Source organism: Saimiri boliviensis, chromosome 7 (genome assembly GCF_048565385.1).
Source record: "Saimiri boliviensis isolate mSaiBol1 chromosome 7, mSaiBol1.pri, whole genome shotgun sequence".
Classification (NCBI taxonomy): Eukaryota; Metazoa; Chordata; class Mammalia; order Primates; family Cebidae; genus Saimiri; species Saimiri boliviensis.
In genome coordinates, this window is record NC_133455.1 from 11668532 (window position 1) to 11690786 (window position 22255).

A 22255-nucleotide genomic window follows, 5' to 3' on the forward strand; every position below is an offset into this window, starting at 1 on the left:
GGGGGAGGGCCCGGAAGGAGGCGGTGCTGGCGGTCGGGGACCGGGGCCCGGGGCCCGGGGGAGGGCGCCACCTCGCCGTCGGGAACGAGGACCCTCTAGGGAGCCTGGAACTCGTGGGAAGGGAGTGGCCTCGCCCTTGGGGACGAATGACTCCTTCCAAAGGCGGGCGAGGGGCCTGGCGCGGTGGCTCACACCTGTCATCCCAGCGCGTTCGGAGGCCGAAGTGAGAGGGTCCCTTGACTTAGAGACCAGCCTGGACAACATAGCGAGACCCCGTCTCTTATCAAAAATGCTCACGAAGCCGGGCGTAGTCGTGGTCGCCTGTGGTCCCGGCTACTGGGGAGGCTGAGGTGAGAGGATCGTTTGAGCCCAGGAGGTCGAGGCTGCCTTGAGCTGTGACCTCGCCACTGCACGCCAGTCTGGGAGATGAAGCGAGACCCTGCTTCAAAAAACCAGAAACCAAAAACAATAAAAACGGCGGGTTGGGGAGTAATGACCTTCTCAGCAGGGCCAGGGAGAACGAGAGACTGTTTCGGGGAAGAGGGAGTCCGCGAGGAGAGAATGACCTCCCATTTGGGGCCAAGTTCAAGTGAGGGGTAACGAGCGACCCCCATTAGGGGTCCTTTTAGGTGCCAGGGACTTCCGTAGAGGACTCGGGGGCTGTCTGGAGCAGCCATCGCTCCGGACTACAGGCTCCTAAACGCGTGCAGCTGGAGCTGGGTGGGAGCTGGGGCCGCACTGCCCTCAGCCTAAATATCAGATGTCGTGTGAGCCCTGGGTGAGAGCCACACACCCTGTAAGATGTACTGGATCTGAAGCCTGGCCGCATTCTCACTCCAATCCAAATGCTCCCTTAGTTGCAGCCCGGGGGAGGTGATTCTCTGGTCATCCTTTCCACTGAGAAAATGGTATCACTACTTCAGGGGAGAATTGGAAAATAGAGGGAAAGTGGGGGAAACAGCCACTGTTCTATTTCAGAAACACAGTTTTCCACATGGATATTTGCTCATTCCCTTGATATGTTTTCTTTTTTCTCTCTCTCTCTCTTTTTTTTTTGGAGATAGAATTTTACTCTTACCCAGGCTGGAGTGCAGCGGCCTGATCTCGGCTGACTGCAACTGCTGCCTCCCAGGTTCAAGTGATTCTCCTGCCTCAAGCCTCCCAAGTAGCTGGGATTACAGGCACCTGCCACCACACCCAGATAATTTTTGTATTTTTAGTAGAGCTGGGGTTTCACCATGTTGGCCAGGCTGGTCTCCAGCTCCTGAGCTCACGTGATCCACCTGCCTTGGGCTCCCAAAGTGTTGGGATTACAGGAGTGAGCCACTGCAACAGATTTGTTTTTATATTTACTTTCCCTAATACATTCAGAAAATATTAATAAGCACATTCCATATGCCAAATACTATCCAGTGAAGAGAACAAGCAAAATTTCCTGCCTTCATGCAGCATAAATTCTATCAGGTAATTGGTATGAAGTTATGGTTTGTAATCACAGTCAATGGTTGTGCTTTTCATTTTCTGATTCACACTATTTGGTTTCTATGTTACTGCAGACTCATAATGATTTTTTTTCTTTTTTTTTTTTTTTTTTGAGACAGAGTCTCGCTCTTGTTGCCCAGGCTGGAATGCAATGGCGCCATCTTGGCTCACTGCAACCTCTATCTCCTGGGTTCAAGCGATTCTCCTGCCTCAGCCTCCCTAGTAGCTGGGATTACAGGCATGTGCCACCACTAGGCTAATTTTCTATTTTTCATAGAGATGAGGTTTCTCCATCTCTAGAGATGTTGGTCAGGCTGGTCTTGAACTCCCAACCTCAGGTGACCCACCTGCCTCAGCCTCCCAAAGTGCTAGGATTACAGGTGTGAGTCACCATGCCTGGCCCATCATGATAATTTTTGATGCATGGACCATTTCTTCTGGAAAATATGGCATGATGTCTGTAACTGCTCTCATCTGCTTGCTTCTTACTTTGTGGATCCTGTGCATAATCGTTGATACAACATTTTTAGTTCATTTCCTGGATGTGAGATTCCTAAGCTACACCAACTTGTTTTTCCAAATATAGAAAGGTGAATAATAAAATTTGCAGAAAACAGCATCTGCCTCTAAGAGATGAAATTGTTAAGTTAGTGGGAGAACAGAGATGCCCATGCATGCCTTGGTCCAAAATTGTCCCAGGTGGTGGTATTTTATTCATTCATTTGACAGAAATTTACTGAGTGCCTGTTTTTCGCTTGGCAGTTTTCTTGATGCTAGGGATATGGAGTGAACAGACAGGTAAGGTCTCTGCCCAGATGGAGCTTGGTGCAATTGGGAAAGCTCAAATTCTCTGTAGAAGAGGAAAGCTCCCTTGCTAAATCCTCATTGGAAGTGGTCTTAAAAAAATCATTTCCTTAAGAATCAAAACATGGCTGGGCGCGGTGGCTCACGCCTGTAATCCCAGCACTTTGGGAGGCCGAGGTGGGTGGATCACTTGAGATCAGGAATTCCAGACCAGCCTGGTCAACATGATGTAACCCTGTCTCTACTCAAAATATGAAAAACTTAGCTGGGCGTTGTGGCAGGTGCCTGCAATCCCAGCTCCTCAGGAAGCTGAGGCAGGAGAATTGCCTGAACTTGGGAGGCAAAGGTTGCAGTGAGCTGAAATGGCTCCACTGTACTCCAGCCTAGGTGAGAGTGAGACTCCATCTCAAAAAAAGAAAAAGAAAAAGAAAAAAAAAGTCATGGCAACAATCAAAACACATTTCCAGCCCCTTTTCATACTTACTCTATAGTAATGAGTTCGTCTCAACCTTACAAATCCTCAATCTATATGGTTTGCTTGTGTTTTGGAATGGGGACAGGTAAGAAAAACAGAAATGCAAGTTTTCATAAATTACTGGTTGTAGCAGCATTAGGCCCAACCAAAGAAACTGATCCTAAAAAATAAATCAGCTGGGCGCTGTGGCTCAAGCCTGTAATCCTAGCACTTTGAGAGGCCAAGAAAAGGCCAGGAAAAGAAAGTGATTTTGTTTACACTGTTGCCCTTGGTTTATCTTCTTCTTTTTTTTTTTTTTTTTTCTGAGATGAAGACTCACTCTGTTGCCCAGACTGGAGTGCAATGACGTGATCTTGGCTCACTGTAACTCCTGAGTAGCTGGGACTATAGGTGTGTGTCACCATGCCCGACTAATTTTTTGTATTTTTAATACAGATGAGTTTCACCATGTTAGTTAGGATGGCCTTGATATCCTGATCTTGTGATCCACCCACCTTGGCCTCCCGAAGTGCTGGGATTACAAGCTTGAGCCACAGTGCCCAGCTTGGTTTATTTCTTTAAAAAAAACAACAACAAACAACTTTATTCACTAGACACAGTGGCCCATTCCTATAATCCCAGAACTTTGAGAGATTAACTTGGAGTATTGCTTGAGCCCAGGAGTTTGAGACCCGCCTAGACAACATAGGGAGATCCCCCATCTCTATAGATACTTTAAAAATTAGCCGGGCATGCTCTTGCATGCCTGTGGTCCCAGCTACTTGGGAGGGTGAAACAGGAGGATCACTTGAATTTAGGGGGTCAAGGATGCAGTGAGCTGCAGTTGTACCACTATATTCCAGCCTGGGTGACAGAGTGAAACCCTGTCTCAAAAATAAATAAGGCTGGGCGCAGTGGCTCACACCTGTAATCCCAGCACTTTGGGAGGCTGAGGTGGGTGGATCACTTGAGGTTGATAGTTTGAGACCAGCCTGACCAATATGGTGAAACCCTGTCTCTACTAAAAATAACAAAAATTAGCCAGGTGTGGTGGCGCATGCCTGTAATCCCAGCTACTTGGGAGGCTGAGGCAGGAGAATTGCTTGAACCCAGCAGGTGGAGGCTGCAATGAGCTGAGATCGTGCTACTGCACTCCAGCCTGGATGACAGAGCGAGACTTTATATCAAAAATAAAAATAAATAAGGAAAGAAAGAGAAAGAAAATTCAAAATGGATCAAAGACATAAATATAAGATCTAAAATTATAAATCTCTGATGAAAACATAGTTTTCATAGCAGCATTCATAATAGCCAAAAAGTGGAAACAACCTAAATGTCCATCAACTAATGAGCAGATAAATACGATGCGGTCCATCCACACAATGGAGTATGATTCAGCCACAACAGGAAGGCAGCACTGACACACGCTACACCATGGGTGACCCTTGAAAACACCGTGCTGAGTGAGAGAAGCCAGACACGAGAGGGGACTTACTGTATGATTCTGTGTATAGGAAATGTCTGGAACAGGCAAATCCATAGAAACTGAAAGTAGAGGCCAAGCGCAGTGGCTCATACCTGTAATCCCTGCACTTCAGGAGGCTGAGGTGGGTGGATCATCTGAGGTCGGGAGATTGAGACTGGCCTGACCAACACGGAGAAACCCTGTCTCTACTAAAAATACAAAAGTTAGCCAGGTGGTGGGTGCCTGTAATCCCAGCTACTCTGGAGGCTGAGGCAGGGGAATCGCATGAACCCAGGAGGTGGAGGTTGCGGTGGGCTGAGATCGCGCCACTGCACTCAGCCTGATCAACAAGAGCGAAACTCCATCTCAAAAACAAAAAACGAAAACAAACAAGCAGAATGTAGATTAGTGGTTGCTAGGGCCTGGAGGAAAGGAAGACTGGAAAGAGTGCTGATGAGTACGAGGTTTCCGTTTAGGGGATGAAAATGTGCTGGGAAAGAAAGTGGTGATAGTTGCAGCACCTGTGAATATACTAAAAGCCGCTGAATTGTACGTTTAAAAAGTAAATTTTATGGTATGTGAGTTATGTCTCAGTAATAATTCCAATAAACAGGGAGTAAACAACGTCTCAAGGAAAGCAAAGTATATACCATGCATCCATGGGGCCAGACCTCATGTTCTTTCTTCATAGGGGAACATCACACCAAGGTTATTTATTTATTTATTTTTCTTCTTTTTGAGACAGTGTCTCACTGTGTCACCTGGGTGGGATCTCGGCTCACTGCAGCCTTTGCCTCTCAGGTTCAAGTGATCCTCCCACCTCAGCCTCCCAAGGAGTTAGGACTGCAGGCATTTGCCACCATGCCCAGCTTTTTTTTTGTATTTTTTATATTTTTTTTGTATTTTTGGTAGAGACAGGGTTTCACCAGGTTGCCCAGGCTGATCTTGAACTCCTGAGCTCAAGTGATCCAGCTACCTCGGCCTCCCAAAGTGCAGGGATTATAGGTGTGAGCCACTGTGCCCAGCCTCTATTTTTATTTTAGATGCAATTGGAACAGTTTTGATTATCTGCCTCCTTTATTGCTGGTGAAGACATTAAGTTAGTGCCTCCTTCCTCTAGGCTGTCCTTTCTCCCAGAGGTGGCTCAGCAGCCGTTTTTTTTTTTTTTGAGATGGAGTTTCGCTCTTGTTACCCAGGCTGGAGTGCAATGGCGCGATCTCGGCTCACCACAACCTCCGCCTCCAGGGTTCAGGCAATTCTGCCTCAGCCTCCCGAGTAGCTGGAATTACAGGCACGCGCCACCATGCCCAGCTAATTTTTTGTATTTTTAGTAGAGACGGGGTTTCACCATGTTGACCAGGTTGGTCTCTATCTCTTGACCTTGTGATCCGCCCGCCTCGGCCTCCCAAAGTGCTGGGATTACAGGCATGTCAGCAGCCATTTTTATACTATGTGACCTTATCCTCCTGGCCACAGCTGATTGGAACACAGGTGGGGGCCTGACCCAAACCGGCCCAGTCTCTCTGGCTTTGGCCTTGGGATACAGACAACTCTTTCTTCTCTGTAGGTGACTGGAACGGACTTGACGTAACCCTCACGTGCATGGAGAAGCTGAGAACAGTCATCTGCAGAAGCAAAACAATGAAACAGCCCGGCGAAGACACACAGAGGTGAGAGAGACGAAGAGAATGGCCTCTGGTTTCTGCTGAGCTTCTATTTCCTGGTTCTGCCCCATACCCCGTTCACCTTTACCTTTGAGATACCCCCATAATCTTAGAATAAGCGTACATTTTTTGCTTAAGCTATTAGCCTCCTGAAACTTGGAATTGAAAAGACTATGGCTGTAGCCCTAAAATCTAACAGATGAAAAATGTACTATGTCACCAGTAATGTAGGTGGTGAAACAAACATTTCTTTGAATGCAGCAAGTTAGAAAGAGATGGGACACATTGCCCAAGGCCACCAATACTAAGAGCGGCAGATACACAAATAGCCCATAAAAAAGAAATGTTTCTATAAAAAGCGGAGCCAAGAACTCCAAAAAACTCATCAGTCTGGGACCATTTAGTTTAGAGGCCAGTGGTGATAGGCCTCAGTGTGCCTCGGCGTCATTTGGTTATAGTTACGTAAGACTGACATTTGTCACCATGTCCTTGAGTCGCAAAAGGCCAGTCAAATGAGACAGTGTCATTTGTTCAGAAGAATCCTTAGTGAAAAAATGTTTAAATTACATGTTCAGGCATTTAAAGCTGTAAGATTCGCTTATCTGGCGCATAGACATTGTGAAATACGTCATTGTATAACATAATGACAGATATGTGTGGCACACAGTGTAATTATATCTACTTCCAGAAGCAGAACGTCTAAATAAAGAACAAGTTGATAGCAAAAGTGAGGAATAAATCATTTTATAATTTTGCTGTTGCTTTCCCTGGGTAGTCCTTGAGACTGAATCTATTATGGAACAAGAAAAAAAAAAAAAGCAAAGAAACAGAACAGAAAAACCCTGACTCTTATCTCATAGGCCACATATTGATCACAGATAATCCTCTCAACCCCATCAGACCCAATGTCCTTTTTGGTTTTTTGACACAGGGTCTCTCTGTTGCCCAGGCTGGAGTGCAAGGTGGGATCTCAGCTCACTGCAACCTTTGCCTCCCAGGTTCAAGCAATTCTCCTGCCTCAGCCTCCCAAGTAGCTGGGATTACAGGCATGCACCACTACGCGTAGCAAATTTTTGTGTTTTTAGTAGAGACGGGGTTTCACCACGTTGGTCAGTCTGGTCTCGAACTCCTAACCTCCGATGGTGTGCCCACCTTGGCCTCCCAAAGTGCTGAGATTCAGGTGTGAGCCACCATGCCTGGCCTTTTGTCTTAGGATTTCAAAGTATAAGAGTTCTTTATATATTCTAGATACAAGTTCCATATCAGCTACATGATCTGTAGGTGCTTCCTCCCATTCATTGGGTGGGAGGAATTACAGGTTGTTGACATGGAGGAGATGGGGAAAGGGTGATATTCTTGCAGATGAGCTGGACCTATTCTAATACCTGGATCTTGACATCTTAGCCCATTAAAGTTTCGTCACTAGGCTGTAAAAGACCTCAGAGATCACACCCTTTGATAGGCACATAGAATAGAGGGTGGATGGGGAGTAACCTGTGACTGTAAGAGGTGGTGTGGGGTAGTCCATGAGACTGAATCTATTGTGGAACAAAAAACACAAAAAACAAAAACAAATACCCAGTGTCTTTTTTGTTTTTTTGACACAGAGTCTGTCTCTGTTACCCAGGGTGGAGTGCAGTGGCGGGATCTCAGCTCACTGCAACCTCCGCCTCCCAGGTTCAAGCAATTTTCCTGCCTCAGCCTCCTGAGTAGCTGGGACTACAGGCCCTGCCACCATGCCCAGCTGATTTTTGTATTTTTAGTAGACATGGAGTTTCGCCGTATTGGCTAGCTGCTCTTGAACTCCTGACCTCGTGATCTGCCCACCTCCGCCTCCCAAAGTGCTGGGATTACAAGCATGAGCCACTGTGCATGGCCTCTACTTTGCTTTTTAAGTGTATTAATAATATAACATTTAAAAAATAACCTTTTAATGAAATTTAGGGACATCTGCATTTTATATATGTCCCATCCTTTAAAAGTATTTGGGTCTAAATTAGTTAAAAAGAGTCCCAAATCTCTGTTACATATTTGTACTTAATGGCCACAGGTACAACTGATAAAAGTATGGTTTCAGCCAGGCCCAGTGGCTCATGCCTGTAATCCCAGCACATTGGGAGGCTGAGGTGGGCGGATCACCTGAGGTGTTTGAGACCAGGAGTTTGAGGCCAGTCTGGCCAAAATGGTGAAATCCTGCCTCTACAAAAATACAAAAATTAACTGGTGGCACACATCTGTAGTCCCAGCTACCTGGAACTCCTAAAAATGTTTATGAAATACATTTAATTATATGTAGGAAATGCTTATGCTGTAATGTTAAGTGAGAAAAAGGCAAGGCAAGATACAGAACAGCTTAAGTGTTAGAATCTAAATTATATACATCAGAAGAAGAGAAGCGTCTTGCTTTATCCAGGGAGAATGATTCTTTTTTTTCTTTTTTTGGTAGAGACAGAGTCTCACCATGTTACCCAAGCTGGTCTTGATTCCTGGGCCCAAGCAATCCTCCTGGCTTGGCCTCCCAAAGTGTTGGGATTATAGATGTGAGCCACAGAGCCTGGCCAGAATGATTCTTTGAATCAATCTTTTCTTCCCTGGTATTTGTCTTTAAAATACTAGATTAAAGGCCAGGCTTGGTGGCGTATGCCTATATTCCAAGCTTTGGGAGGCTGAGGCAGGTGGATTACCTGAGGACAGGAGTTTGAGACCAGCCTGGCCAACATGGTGAAACCCCATCTCTACTAAAAATACAAAAAAAATTAGGGCTGGACACGGTGGCATGCCTGTAATCCCAGCACTTTGGGAGGCTGAGGCAGGCAGATCACCTGAGGTTAGGAGTTTAAGACTAGCCTGACCAACATGGAGAAACTTGTCTCTACTAAAAATACAAAATTAGCTGGGTACGGTGGCATATGCCTGTAATCCCAGCTACTCGGGAGGCTGAAGCAGGAGAATTGCTTGAACCCGGGAGGCAGAGGTTGCAGTGAGCGGAGATTGTGCCATTGCACTTCAGTGTGGGCAACAAGAGCGAAACTCTGTCTCAAAAAGAAAAAAAAAATACAAAAAATTAGCTAGACATGGTGGTGGGCACCTGCAATCCCAGCTACTCAGGAGACTGAGGCAGGAGAATCGCTTGAACCCAGGAGGCGGAGGTTGCAGTGAGCTGAGATCTCACTACTGCCCTGCAGCCTGGGCAACGAGAGTGAAACTCAGCTGGGTGTGGTGGCTCACACCTATAATCCCAGCACTTCAGGAGGCTGAGGCAGACAGATCACCTGAGGTCAGGAGATCGAGACCAGTCTGGCCAACGTGGTAAAACCCCGTCTCGGCCGGGCGCGGTGGCTCAAGCCTGTAATCCCAGCACTTTGAGAGGCCGAGGTGGGTGGATCACGAGGTCGAGAGATCGAGACCAACCTGATCAACATGGTGAAACCCCGTCTCTACTAAAAATACAAAAAATTAGCTGGGCATGGTGGTGCGTGCCTATAATCCCAGCTACTCAGGAGGCTGAGGCAGGAGAATTGCCTGAACCCAGGAGGCGGAGGTTGCAGTGAGCCGAGATCGTGCCATTGCACTCCAGCCTGGGTAACAAGAGCGAAACTCCGTCTCAAAAAAAAAAAAAAAACAAAACAAAACAAAACAAAAAAAACCCGTCTCTACTAAAAATGCAAAAATTAAGCTGAACACAGTGGCGTGTGCCTGTATTCCCAGCTACTTGGGAGGCTAAGGCTGGAGAATCGCTTGGACCTGGCAGGTGGAGGTTGCAGTGAGCCCAGATTGAGCCACTGCACTTTAGCCTGGGCAACAGAGCAAGACTCCGTTGGAAAAAAAAAAAAAATGCTAGACTAAAAATCTGGAGACCTGCTAATAATTGTTTATATAATTATTTGTAAAATGAAACTAAATTGAAACATTTCTTAATCAGTACATTTTAAAGTTGACTAAGTGTATGTAGAAACCTTGGCTGGAAACAGATTCTGCAAATCCTGAGAGAAGAAATTTTTAAAAGGACCTCTGATCAAAAAGGATCAGCAACAAAGATATTTCAGGAGTAAATACCATGTGTGTTAGGCACTGACATGTACTAGCTGTGCCATTTTAGACAAGTTATTTGCTTTTGGGGAGTCTCGTCTCTTTTCTTTTTTTTCGAGACGGCATCTTACTTTGTTGCCCAGGCTGGAGTGGAGTGGCGCGATCTCTGCTCGCTGTAGCCTTCACCTCCTGGGTTCGAGCAATTCTACCTCAGCCTCCTGAGTAGCTTGGATTACAGGCTTGTGCCACCACCCCTGGCTAATTTTTGTATTTTCAGTAGTGGCGGGGTTTCACCATGTTGGCCAGGCTGATCTTGAACTCCTGACCTCAGGTTAATCCCCCGACCTCGGCCTCCCAAAGTTCTGGGATTACAGGCATGAGCCACTGTGCCTGGTGAGTCTCTTTCTTTATAGGTAAACTAGGGAATCTATTCTGTCAGGTATAGTATTGATTTCTTGATAAAAATAACAACAGTGAAGTCCCTGCCAAAGCTTTATAGGCTTCATCTCATTCCATCTCACGTGAACCATGAAGTAGGTACTGAGAAGTAAAGCTGAGACTTAGCAAGGTCATACGGGTGGGTGAGTCGGGTTTGAGTGCACATTTGCCATCTGATTCCATCAATCATCTTTGCTTTTTTTTTTTTTTTTTCTTTTTTTGAGACAGAGCCTCTCAATGTGCTGCCCAAGCTGGAGTGTAGTGGCATGATCTCAGCTCACTGTAGCCTCAACCTCTCAGGCTCAGGCAATCCTCCCACCTCAGCCTCCTGAGTAGCTAGGACCACAGGCGTGTGCTACCATGCCCTGCTTATTTGTGTTTTGTATTTTCTGTAGAGATGGGGTCCTGCCATGTTGCCCAGGCTGGTCTTGAACTCCTGACTTCAATCGATCCTCCAGCCTTGGCCTCCCAAAGTGCTGGGAAACAGGCATGAGCTACCATACCCAGGCACATCTTTGCTTTTAACTATTTCTTTATATAGCCTTAAAATGCTGTGAAACCATTTTGTCTGCTCAAAAACATTGTGTAATATTACTTGGGACCATTTTTAGAGTGAGATCTGCTTCCACTGCTCCATATGTAAGGGATGATGGCAATCATAGGGTCACCTTGAGATGGAAGAAATCCTGCTTGTGGAGATGGCAGTTAATGGAGCCCCCACACATTTCCTCATGTTCCCTGATGATAGAGAGGCAGGAACACTGTAGCATATGACGTAGTCGGAAATCAGGTGGGCATGATGGCTCACCTGTAATCCCAGCACTATGGGAGGCCGAGGTGGGCAAATCACCTGAGGTCGGAGTTTGAGACCAGCTGACCAACATGGAGAAACCCTGTCTCTACTAAAAATACAAAAAAAAATTAGCCAGGCGTGGTGGTGCGTGCCTGTAACCCCAGCTACTCGGGAGGCTGAGGCAGGAGAATCGCTGGAACCCAGGAGCGGAGGTTGTGGTGAGCTGAGATTGAGCCATTGCACTCCAACCTGGACAACAAGAGTGAAACTCCATCTCAGGAAAAAAAAAAAAAAAAGAAATCTCTTCAAATGTATTTAGAAACTATTAGATGCCTAGATATTTAACAGAATTACTCAACAGACTAGACTTAGGAAAATAAGACCCAAAGATACAGTCTCAGTAGTGTCAAATCCAATGACTAGATGTCTAAGGTGGTGACTTAATTACTGTGGTAGGCAGAGTAATGATCCCCCGAAGATACCAGTTCCTCATCCCTGGAACCCGTGAATTCGTTGCCTTATATGGCGGAAGGGAGTTGGCAGATGCAGCTAAGTTGAGATCTTGAGATGGGGAGAGTGGCCTATATTATCCAAGTGAGCCCCATTTAACCACAAGGGTCCTTAAACATGGAAGGGAGAAAGTCTGGGCATGGTGGCTCACGCCTGTAATCTCAGCACTTTGGGAGGCCGAGGCAGGTGGATCACCTGAGGTCAGGAGTTCAAGACCAGCCTGGCCAACATGGTGAAATCTTGTCTTAAAAAAAAATAATAATAATGGAAGGGAGAGGGTGAGGACTCAAGAGAAGGGGATGTGAGGGCAGAGTGAAGAGATTGCATGGTGGGGGCCGTGAGGAAGGCACGAGGCGGGAAGAGGCCGGAGATGAGTTCCCTGGAGCCTCCGGGCGGAGTGCGGGGCTGCCAGCACCTTGGTGGTAGCCTGTAAAACCCATTTCGGATTCTGACCTCCAGAACTGGAAGTAATGCTTATGTTGTTTTCAGCCAGGAAGCTGGTGGTAGTTTGTTATGGCAGCCATAAGAAACTAGTAACAGTTACTAACTCCATGGAAACATTGTAAACATAAGATTCACAATTCAGATTAGGCCACAAGAATTACATTTACTGTCTTTTGTCTTTAATGTTGGGGCATTTTGTTTTCTTTTGGGAGAACTTTGGTGTACACTCAAATACATGGCAATGGGCCCGGGCTAGAAGAAGTCCAAAACTGTAACTCTCTCAGGTTCATAGCTATTCCCCCAAAAAGTAATTTTTATAAGCACAGAAAGTAAACTTCAAAATGAACGCATAAGAAAAGAAATTCAGGCCGGGTGCAGTGGCTCATGCCTGTAATCCCCTAGCACTTTGGGGAGGCTGAGACTGGTGGATTGCTTTGAGGCCAGGAGTTCAAAACCAGCCTGGCCAACATGGCGAAACCCCATCTCTACTAAAAGTACAAAAAATTAGGCCGGGCGTGGTGGCTCACGCCTGTAATACAAGCACTTTGGAGGCCAAGGTGGGCAGATCACATGAGGTCAGGAGTTCAAGACCAGCCTGACCAACATGGTGAAAACCTGTCTTTAAAAAAAAAAAAAAAAAAGCTGGGCATGGTGGGGGGCACCTGTAATCCCAACTACTTAGGAGTTTAAAGCAAGAGAATCGCTTGAGCTCTGGGAGGCAGAGGTTACAGTGAGCTGAGATTGCACCACTGCACTCCAGCCTGGGCAACAAAAGCGAAACTCCATCTCAACAACAGAAAAGATAACAGTTGTTTGCTAAGAGGAAGGAAAAGCAGGACTCCTCAGACTCCAAAACTATCCACGTGTTGTAACATTTTGCATTTTCAGTTGTTTAGATGTTGTTAAGAATAACCTTTAAGTCCACATTAGCAATCACAAAATGTTCTGTTGGGATTTTCCCAATTCTTTTCTACTCTTAAATGTAGCCACTGAAAAATCAGAGAACACTGGCTCCGAATTGTTTTAGAACTCTAAGGCATTAAGTGTGTGAGCTATACCCCAAGTCACGAGAGGCATGGCGTGCAGTGAGGTCAGCACGGCCAGCAGGCAGTGTTTGTGGAGAGTAGCGCCCTGTCCCTTTCTTCACTCGCTTCCCTTTTTCTGGGCTTTCCATCTCATGAGTTCCGTTCCCTGGGCAGAAGGAAATTGAGCAGGAAGCCGGGTGAGTAAGCAGGGTCACTTTCTTTTTGGCTTTCTTTGAAGCCGCCCTGCTTCTTGCAACAGCCCCTTCTTTTCTAACAGATCTGGTTCAAGTTTAGCACAGGTTTAGCTATTGCCTCCAGAGTGAAGCTTGGGGCAGGCAAGGGGAGGGACAATGGGGGTCAAAGTAGGAAATTGAGTGGAAAGTCGGGGACAAAGTACAGTCCATTTCTTTGGGTCAGTGGAGGATAAAAGTTGCCTCTCTCCTTCCCTGAGAAATATCCAAAACGCTCGTCTCTGGCATTTAGTCATTTTACCCTAATCCAATTAGGGTTAAGGTTAGGGCTAAGGTTAGGGTTAGCCTTAGGGTCAGCCTTAACCTTCTGTTTGGACAAAATCTGCCATTTGGCCAGCTTATGCCTGTAATTCCCCAACACTTTGGGAAGCTGAGGAGGGCAGATTTCTTGAGGCTAGGAGTTCAAGAACAGACTGGCCAACATGGCAAAACCCCATCTCTACTAAAATACAAACATTTTCTCGGTGTGATGGTACACACCTGTAATCCCAGTTACTTGGGAGGCTGAGGCAGGAGACTCACTTGAACCTGGGAGCAGAGGTTGCAGTGAGCCAAGATTGCACCACTACACTCCAGTCTGGGTGACAGAGTGAGACTACAGCTTAGTGATGATAATAATAATAATAATAATTATAATAATAAAAAGTACTGCTTTAGCCGTGTGCCACCAATTTCGACATATATTACTTTCATTATCCAGTTCTAAATATTTTTGAGTCATTTAGCAATATTTCTTAGCAATATTTCATTTAGTTTCCAAATATATTAAAAATCTACCTTTTAAACATTAATTTCTCGTCAGGTGTGGTGGCTCACTCTTGTAATCCCAGCACTTTTGGGAGGGTGAGGCAGGCAGAACTCCTAAGGTCAGGAGTTAGAGACCAGCCTGGCCAATCTGGCGAAACCCTGTCTCTACTAAAAATATAAAAATTAGCTGGGCATGGTGGCAGGCATCTGCAATTCCAGCTACTCGGGAGGCTGAGGCAGGGAGAATTGCTTGAATTCGGGAGGTAGAGGTTTCAGTGAGCAGAGATTGCATCACAGTACTCCGGCCTGGATGACAGAGTGAGACTCTGTCTCAAAAAAAAATTTATTTCTAATTTTATTGAAATGTGGTTAGAGAACCTGCTCTGTATCATATTGCTGTTGGGAATGTATTGAGAAAAATAAATGACCTAATGCGTATCTGTTGTTATAACTCTTCCTTGTGTATCCTAAAAAAGAATGTACCAGCTGGGTGCAGTGGCTCATGCCTGTAATCCCAACACTTTGGGAGGCCGAGGCAGATGGATCACCCAAGGTGGGGAGTATGAGACCAGTCTGGCCAACATGGTGAAACCCCATCTCTACTAAAAATACAAAAATTAGCCAGACTCAGTGGCACGTACCTATAATCCCAGCTACTCAGGAGGCTGAGGCACGAGAATTGCTTCAACCCGGGAGGCAGAGGTTGCAGTGAGCTGAGATTGTGCCACTGCACTCCAGCCTGGGCAACAGAGCAAGACTCTGGGTCAAAAAAAAAAAAAAAAGTACCTTCTTGGCTGGGTGTTGAATTCGTTCTATATCTAATAGTTTGAGTGAGGCCCTCTCTGAGGAAGTCCATCAGAGCGGAGACCTGGATGTCAGGAAGAAGCCAGCTCTCTGAATATTTTTCTTGGGGAAAAGTATTCCTGGCAAAGGGAACAGCAGGTGCTAAGTCCCTGAGGTAAGAATGGGCTTGGTGTGTTCCCAGGAACAGAAGGAAGGTCAGTATGAATGAGCATAGTGGGCAGGGAGGAGAGTGATGTGAGCTAAGCTCCCGAGAGGCAGCTAGAGGCCAGATCTAGGAGGCTTTTGAGGCCATAGTGTGGACTTCAGTCTTAGCTAATGCAGTACATTCACTGACACTGTGTGGTTTGCCAAGTACTTCACAGAAGCATAATGTCAGGTACAAATCAGTCTCATTTTATACAATGGAGAGAGCGTTTTGAGATTATTGCTATTATTTCTTTTTTTTTTGTTTTGTTTTAGAGATGGAGTCTCACTGTGTCACCCAGGTTGGAGTGCAGTGGCGCGATCTTGGCTCACTGCAACCTTGGCCTCCCTTTAGGCGATTCTCCTGCCTCAGCCTCCCAAGTAGCTGGGACTACAGGTGCATGCGACCTCATCAGGCTGATTTTTGTATTTTTATTAAATACAGGGTTTCACTATGTTGGTCAGGCTGATCTTGAACTCCTGACCTCAGGTGATCCACCCGCCTCAGCCTCCCAAAGTGCTGGGATTACAAGCATGAACCACTACACCTGGCCATTATTGTTATTACTTTTATCTAGCACAGAACATCCTCACTTTTCTGTGTGTGTGTGGCGGGGGGTGGGGGTGGGGGGAGTGAAGTTTCGCTCTCTTGCCCAGGCTGGAGTGCAGTGGTGCCATCTAATCTCACTGCAACCTCTGCCTTCCAGTTTCAAGTGATCCTCCTGCCTCAGCCTCCCAAGTAGCTGAAATTACAGGTGCCTGCCACCATGCCAAGCTAATTTTTGCATTTTAATTTTTATTTATTTTTATTTTTTCTTTTGCCTAATGTTTCTGGGGATAATTTTTGCATTTTTATAGAGACAAGGTTTCACCATTTTGGCCAGGCTGGTCTCAAACTCCTGACCTTGTGATCTGCCCACCTTGGCCTCGCAAAGTGCTGGGATTACAGGCGTGGGCCACCGCGCCTGGCCCATCCTCACATTTTGAGATTAAAAGTACCTTACAGGCTGGGTGCAGTGGCTCATGTCTGTAATCCCAGCACTTTGGGAGGCCAAGGCAAGAGATTCTTTGAGTCTAGGAGTTTGAGATTAGCCTATGCAACATGGTGAGACCTAGTCTCTACAAAACATAAAAAAAATTAGCCAGGCATGATGTCATGTGCCTGTAGTCCCAGCTACTTGGGAGGCTGAGGAGGGAGTGTCACTTGAGCCCAGGAGATTGAGGATGCAGTGAGCTATGTTCATGCCACTGCACTCCAGCCTGGGTGACACAGACCCTGTCTCCAGAAAAATTAAATAAATAAAATAAAGAAAAATTTAAAAAGTACCTTAGAGATCATGTTTAGCTTAATCCTTTTCTTTTGAAAATAAGAAAATTAAGAGTGCTTAGTTTTCAGTGATCTCTGCTCACTGCAACCTCCGCCTCCCGGGTTCAAGCAATTCTCCTGCCTCAACCTCCCAAGTAGCTGGGACTGTAGGTGCGCACCACTGCCCCGGGCTAAAGTGCTCTCACAGCCAGGGTTTGAGCATCCCTCTGCTTCTTGCATAGACAAGCTCCCGAAAAAGAGGACTCAGTTTTTACAATTTCATTCAGGTGTTCTTGAAGGAATCTTATCTTCTTCTTTTTTTTTTTTTTTTTTTTTTTTGAGACGGAGTTTTGCTCTTGTTACCCAGGCTGGAGTGCAATGGCACGATCTCGGCTCACCACAACCTCTGCCTCCTGAGTTCGGGCAATTCTGCCTCAGCCTCTCGAGTAGCTGGAATTACAGGCATGCACCACCATGCCCAGCTAATTTTTTGTCTTTTTAGTAGAGACGGGGTTTCACCATGTTGACCAGGATGGTCTCGATCTCTTGACCTCGTGATCCACCCATCACGGCCTCCCAAAGTGCTGGGATTACAGGCTTGAGCCACCACGCCCAGCTCTTATCTTCTTATGAACCCCTTTGTCAAGCAAAAATCACTCTCACCCCTCCCATTTACTTAGTTTTTTAAAGTGAGTTTCCCACAGGGACTCCCCTTCCTAAAATGCCCTGCACGCTCTAATTTCACCCCTTCTGCTTTACTTTGACATCTGGATCTGCTTCTAGGAGGCAGCAGTTTCAGCCTGCCCTGTGTGCCACCTTCATTCTGGGATGACCTGTCCTAGCCACTTTTTAATGGGGCCTCTGTGACACATTCAAAAGCTTTCACTTCACAAAACATTCACAGCAATGGACACTGATGCTGCCTGGCTGCTTATGGGTTTTCCCACCTACCCCTCCTTGCGAGCCAAGCCACTTTGCTCTCCCAGTGACACAGGAGCTAATGCGGAAGCAGCTGAGCCAGCAGCTTCCAGGTGCTACACCCAGGTGCTGTGTCAGGCAGTCCTCAAACTCTGCAAACGGGACGGCCGGGGCACGTTCGAGGCCGCCCTGCACACAAGCCTGGCTCAGACACAGAGATCCACGAGTCCCTTTGTGGACCTAGTTCTTTAATTCATTTCTTATTTTATTTTATTTATTTATTTATTTTTGAGGTGGAGTCTTTTATCCTGGGCCTCTCCAGTGGAATATTTTCTTAACAAAGTACTTTCGTATGCATTTGGAGGGCACAGAAATTGAGACTAGCACGTGAATCCAAGCTTCCAATGAGACTCACACCAAAAGAATGACAAGATTCTGCTTAAACAATTACGTTTTTTTAATTACATAAAGAAATTTCCACAAAAATCTCACAATTGTCAAAGCATTAGTGGGTTTCTTTTTTGTGATTTAAAAAATTTTGGGCCGGGTGCAGTGGCTCACGCCTGTAATCCCAGCACTTTGGGAGGCTGAGGTGGGCTGATCACGAGGTCAAGAGATCGAGACCATCCTGGCCAACATGGTTAAATCCCGTCTCTACTAAAGAAATACAAAAATTAGCTGGGCGTGGTGGTGTGCACTTGTAGTCCCAGCTACTCGGGAGGCTGAGGCAGGAGAATTGCTTGAACCTGGGAGGTGGAGGTTGCAGTGAGCCGAGATCGCGCCACTGCACTCCAGCCTTGTGCCTGGTGCTCTGTCTCAAATAAAAAAATAAAAATAAAAAATAAAAAAATGGGTAAATATACATAATGTAAAATTTGTAATTTTTAACCATTTATTTTTCTTTCTGTTACCCAGGCTGGAATGCAATGGCGTGATCTTGGCTCGCTGCAACCTCTGCCTCCCTGTCCAAGGGAGTCACCTGCCTCAGGCTCCAGAGTAGCTGGGACTACAGGTGCGTGCCACTATGCCCAGCTAATTGTGTTTTTAGTAGAAATGGGGTTTTCACGTGTTAGCCAGGAGAGGCTCGAACTCCTGACTTTGTGATCTGCCTGCCATGGCCTCCCAAAGTGGTGGGATTACAGGCATGAGCCACCATGCCTGGCCTTTTTTTGGTTTTGTTTTTGAAACGGAGTCTCACTCTGTCCCCCAGGCTGGTGTGCAGTGATGCAATCTTGGCTCACTGCAACCTCTCTGCCTCCCAGGTTCAAGTGATTCTCTTGCCTCAATCTCCTGAGTAGCTGGGACCACAAGTGCACACCACCATGCCTAGCTAATTTTTCTATTTTTAGTAGAGACAAGGTTTCACCATGTTGGCCAGACTGGTCTCGAACCCTTGACCTTGTGATCTGTCCTCCTTGGCCTCTCAAAGTGCTGGGATTACAGGCATAAGCCACCTTGCCTTGCCCACTTTTAACCATTTTTAAGTATCTAATTTAGTGGCATTAAGTACATTCACAGAGTTGTGTAGCTATCACCACTGTCCACTCCCAGAACGTTTTCATCATCTGAAACAGAAGTGCTATACCATTCCTCAGTAACGCCCATCCCTTTTCCCTTCCGGGTGTGGTCACCTCTATTCTACTTTCTGCCTCCATGATTTTGCCTATTCTAGGTAATTCTTGTAAGTGAAATCATACAATATTTGTTCTTTTGTGTCTTCCTTATTTCATGTGGCATAATGTTTTCAAGATTTCTCCATGTTGTAGCACATATGGGAACTTCTTTTTTGTTTGTTTTCTTTTGAGATGGAGTATTGCTCTGTTGCCCAGGCTGGAGTGCAGTGGCATGATCTCAGCTCACTGCAACCTCTGCTTCCTGGGTTCAAGCTATTCTCCTGCCTCAGCCTCCTGAATAGCTGGGACTACAGGTGCCCACCACCACTCCCAGCTAATTTTTTGTATTTTTAGTAGACACAGTGTTTCACCGTGTTAGCCAGGGTAGTCTCGATCTCCTGACCTTGTGATCTGCCCGCCTCACCCTTTCAAAGTGCTGGGATTACAGGAGTGAGCCACAGCGCCCAACTGAGAACTTCATTTTTTTAAATGGCCAAATACTATTCCAGTGTATGGATAGACCACGTTTTGTTCATCCATTCATCTGTTGGCAGACAACTCGGTTATTTCACCTTTTGGCTATTGTCAGTAATGCTGCTACGAACATTCATGTACAAGCATCTATTTGAGTACTTGCTTTCAATTCTCTTGGGTATATACCTAGGAGTGGAATTGATGGATCATATGGTAATTCTATGCATAATTTTTGAGGAACTGTCAAACACAAATGTTAGATTTGTATTTAAAATATATTTGTCACAATTAAACAGAAGGAAGAAATATATAATGTTAGCTACATGCCATATCTTAGTTGAGTTACTCAAAACAAATCATAGTAGAGGAAAAAAAATGTTTTTTCTTTTCTTTTCTTTTATTTTTTTTGAGATGGAGTCTCCCTCTGTCGCCCAGGCTGGAGTGCAGTGGCGTGACCTCAGCTCACTGCAACCTCTGCCTCCTGGGTTCAAGCGATTCTCTTGCCTCAGCCTCCTGAGTAGCTGGGACTACAGGTGTGCGCCACCACGGCAGGCCAATTTTTTTCATTTTAGTAAAGATGGGGTTTCACCATGTTGGCCCTGATGGTCTCAATCTCTTGACCTCGTGATCCATCCACCTTAGCCTCCCAAAGTGCTGGGATTGCAGTCGTGAGCCACTGTGCCTGGCCCAAGATGGTTTTTAAGCATGATTTCTGGATTTCAGGAAATACCACTAACATTTCCTGATGTCTCCAAATGATAAAATTTATTATCTCTGGGTGCGGTGGCTCACTCCTGTCATCACAGCACTTTTGGAGTCCAAGGCAGGTGGATCGCCTGAGGTCAGGGGTTTGAGACCAGCCTGGCCAACATGGTGACAGCTTATCTCTACTAAAAATACAAAAATTAGTCAGGCATGGTGGCAGGTGCCTGTAATTCCAGCTACTCGGGAGGCTGAGGCAGGAGAATTGCTTGAACCTGGGAGGTGGCTGTTTCAGTAAACTGAGATTGCGCCATTGCACTCCAGCCTTGGCAAGAAGAGTGAGACTTATCTCAAAAAAAAAAAAGAGTTTGTTATTATCTATAACATATTCCAAGGAGGAATGAGGCAGTTCTTCTTTGTCTGCTTAAATGTGCACTAAAGGTTAAAGATTTTTAATAAATACTATCTCTTCAGGAAAAAAAAGAGATTAGAAGCTCAGATTTTCCTTAAGCAAGAAATGTCATACGTGCTGTGTTCTGCCTTGAACACCTGTCCATGTCATTAACTGTCTTTCTGTGGCATCATTTAAAATAGCTGCAAACTCTTCTGTTATATGAATGTGCCATAATTTACTTAACCGAGCTCCTCCTGTTGGACTTAAAGGAATTTTTAAAAATTCATTTAGCCAGGCTGGGGATGGTGGCTCATGCCGATAATCCTGGAGCTTTGAGAGCCTAGGTGGGAGGACTGCTTGAGGCCAGGAGTGCAAGACCAGCTTGGGCAAGATGGGGACACTCTATCTTTACAAAAGAAGAAAAAAAAAAAGAAAAAAAATACATTTTAATGAGTCTTCCTTTTCTTTCTATCACCACCACCAATTCAGTAGTACAGGAGGTAGCTTATTGAGACACCCCTATATAATCCCAGCAGACTCCTAAATGATGTCACTACCCCAGGCTTCCCCTCCCATCTCATGTCCTCATGTCTGTCTGAGGGATGTTCTGAAGTCATTGCTTCTCTCATGTCTTCTTTCAGCCCCAGGAATGGCTCTATCTTAACTTTGCAACTGGCTCAAACATCTCGGCCTTTTTTTCTTTATGAAGGTTTCCCCAAATCAGTGCCATTTAATCTCCTTCCACTATCATTGTCATTTCTTTCTGGGCCTGGCTTGTGCCGCTGGTCCTGTTGGGAATGCCTCCTCTCATCCCACTGTTTCCAGCCCCTTCCTCCAGTGAGGGTCCGCTTATATCTCACGAGCTTCATAACCCTCCCAAGGCTGTGCTTGCCTGTGTGAATTTCACCTTTCTTTGAGCTTCTGTTTTAGTGAAATGGGACCACACAGTTTAGGAGGCAGTAAGAAAACAAGCAAATCTGTGTCTCTCAGAGCATGGTTGTAGTGGCCGTCTGACAGTTCCTGGAACACACTCATTTCTTTCCTTTTCTTCCTTTCTTTTTTTTCATTTTGAGATAGGTATTACTGTGTTATCCAGGCTGGCCTCAAACTCCTGGGCTTAAGTGATGATCTCTCATTGCTGGCATTACAGGTGTATGCCCCCGCACCCAGCTCTGGGACGCTCTTATTTCTCTCTCACGTCTCAGCTTTGTGTTTGCTGTTGCTCTTCTTGGAATGCCCATCTTTCAACTCATTACAGCAGGCTCCTTCTCGATATTCAGATCTAGCATAAATGCTACTTCCTTGGAGAAATCCTCCCTGCCCTCTATCAGAAATAACTCCCTTGCTCCTATCACAGGATCCTGCTTGTTTCTCTCAAAATCTATTCCAAGCTGTCCTCAACCCATTTCTTTTCACTGTGATTGCTTGTTTCCCTCACCGCACCTAACCTCCCAAAGAGCCTGTCTTATTCACCTGTTCATCCCCAGCTCCTGCACAGTGCCGGGGTGCTCAGTAAGTGCAACCTCATAATGAAGGGATGAGGTTGGACAGATGGGGAAGGAGAAGGGAGACATCAAGGTGTCCTTTGAATTTTGGCTTGGGAAGTTGAGCTCATGGCAGGTGATGCTACTGTCTGAATTTAGAGCCCTGGAAGTCACATGTGGATGGGTGGGGTGAACAGAGATCATGATTTGTCTTTTGTATCTGTTTGAGTTGCTGCTAAACCATTTAAGTATAGACTATCTAGAGGTGGTT

At 45.8% G+C, this 22255-nt stretch overlaps 1 long non-coding RNA gene across 1 annotated transcript; it reads left to right on the plus strand.

The window, feature by feature from the left end:
* Window positions 1–47: 47 nt before the first annotated feature.
* Window positions 48–19953, plus strand: LOC141585060 (uncharacterized). The gene is made up of 3 exons (XR_012518327.1): window positions 48–350; window positions 5773–5875; window positions 18233–19953. It is a non-coding gene; the product is annotated as an uncharacterized LOC141585060 (long non-coding RNA).
* The last annotated feature ends 2302 nt before the right edge of the window (window positions 19954–22255 follow it).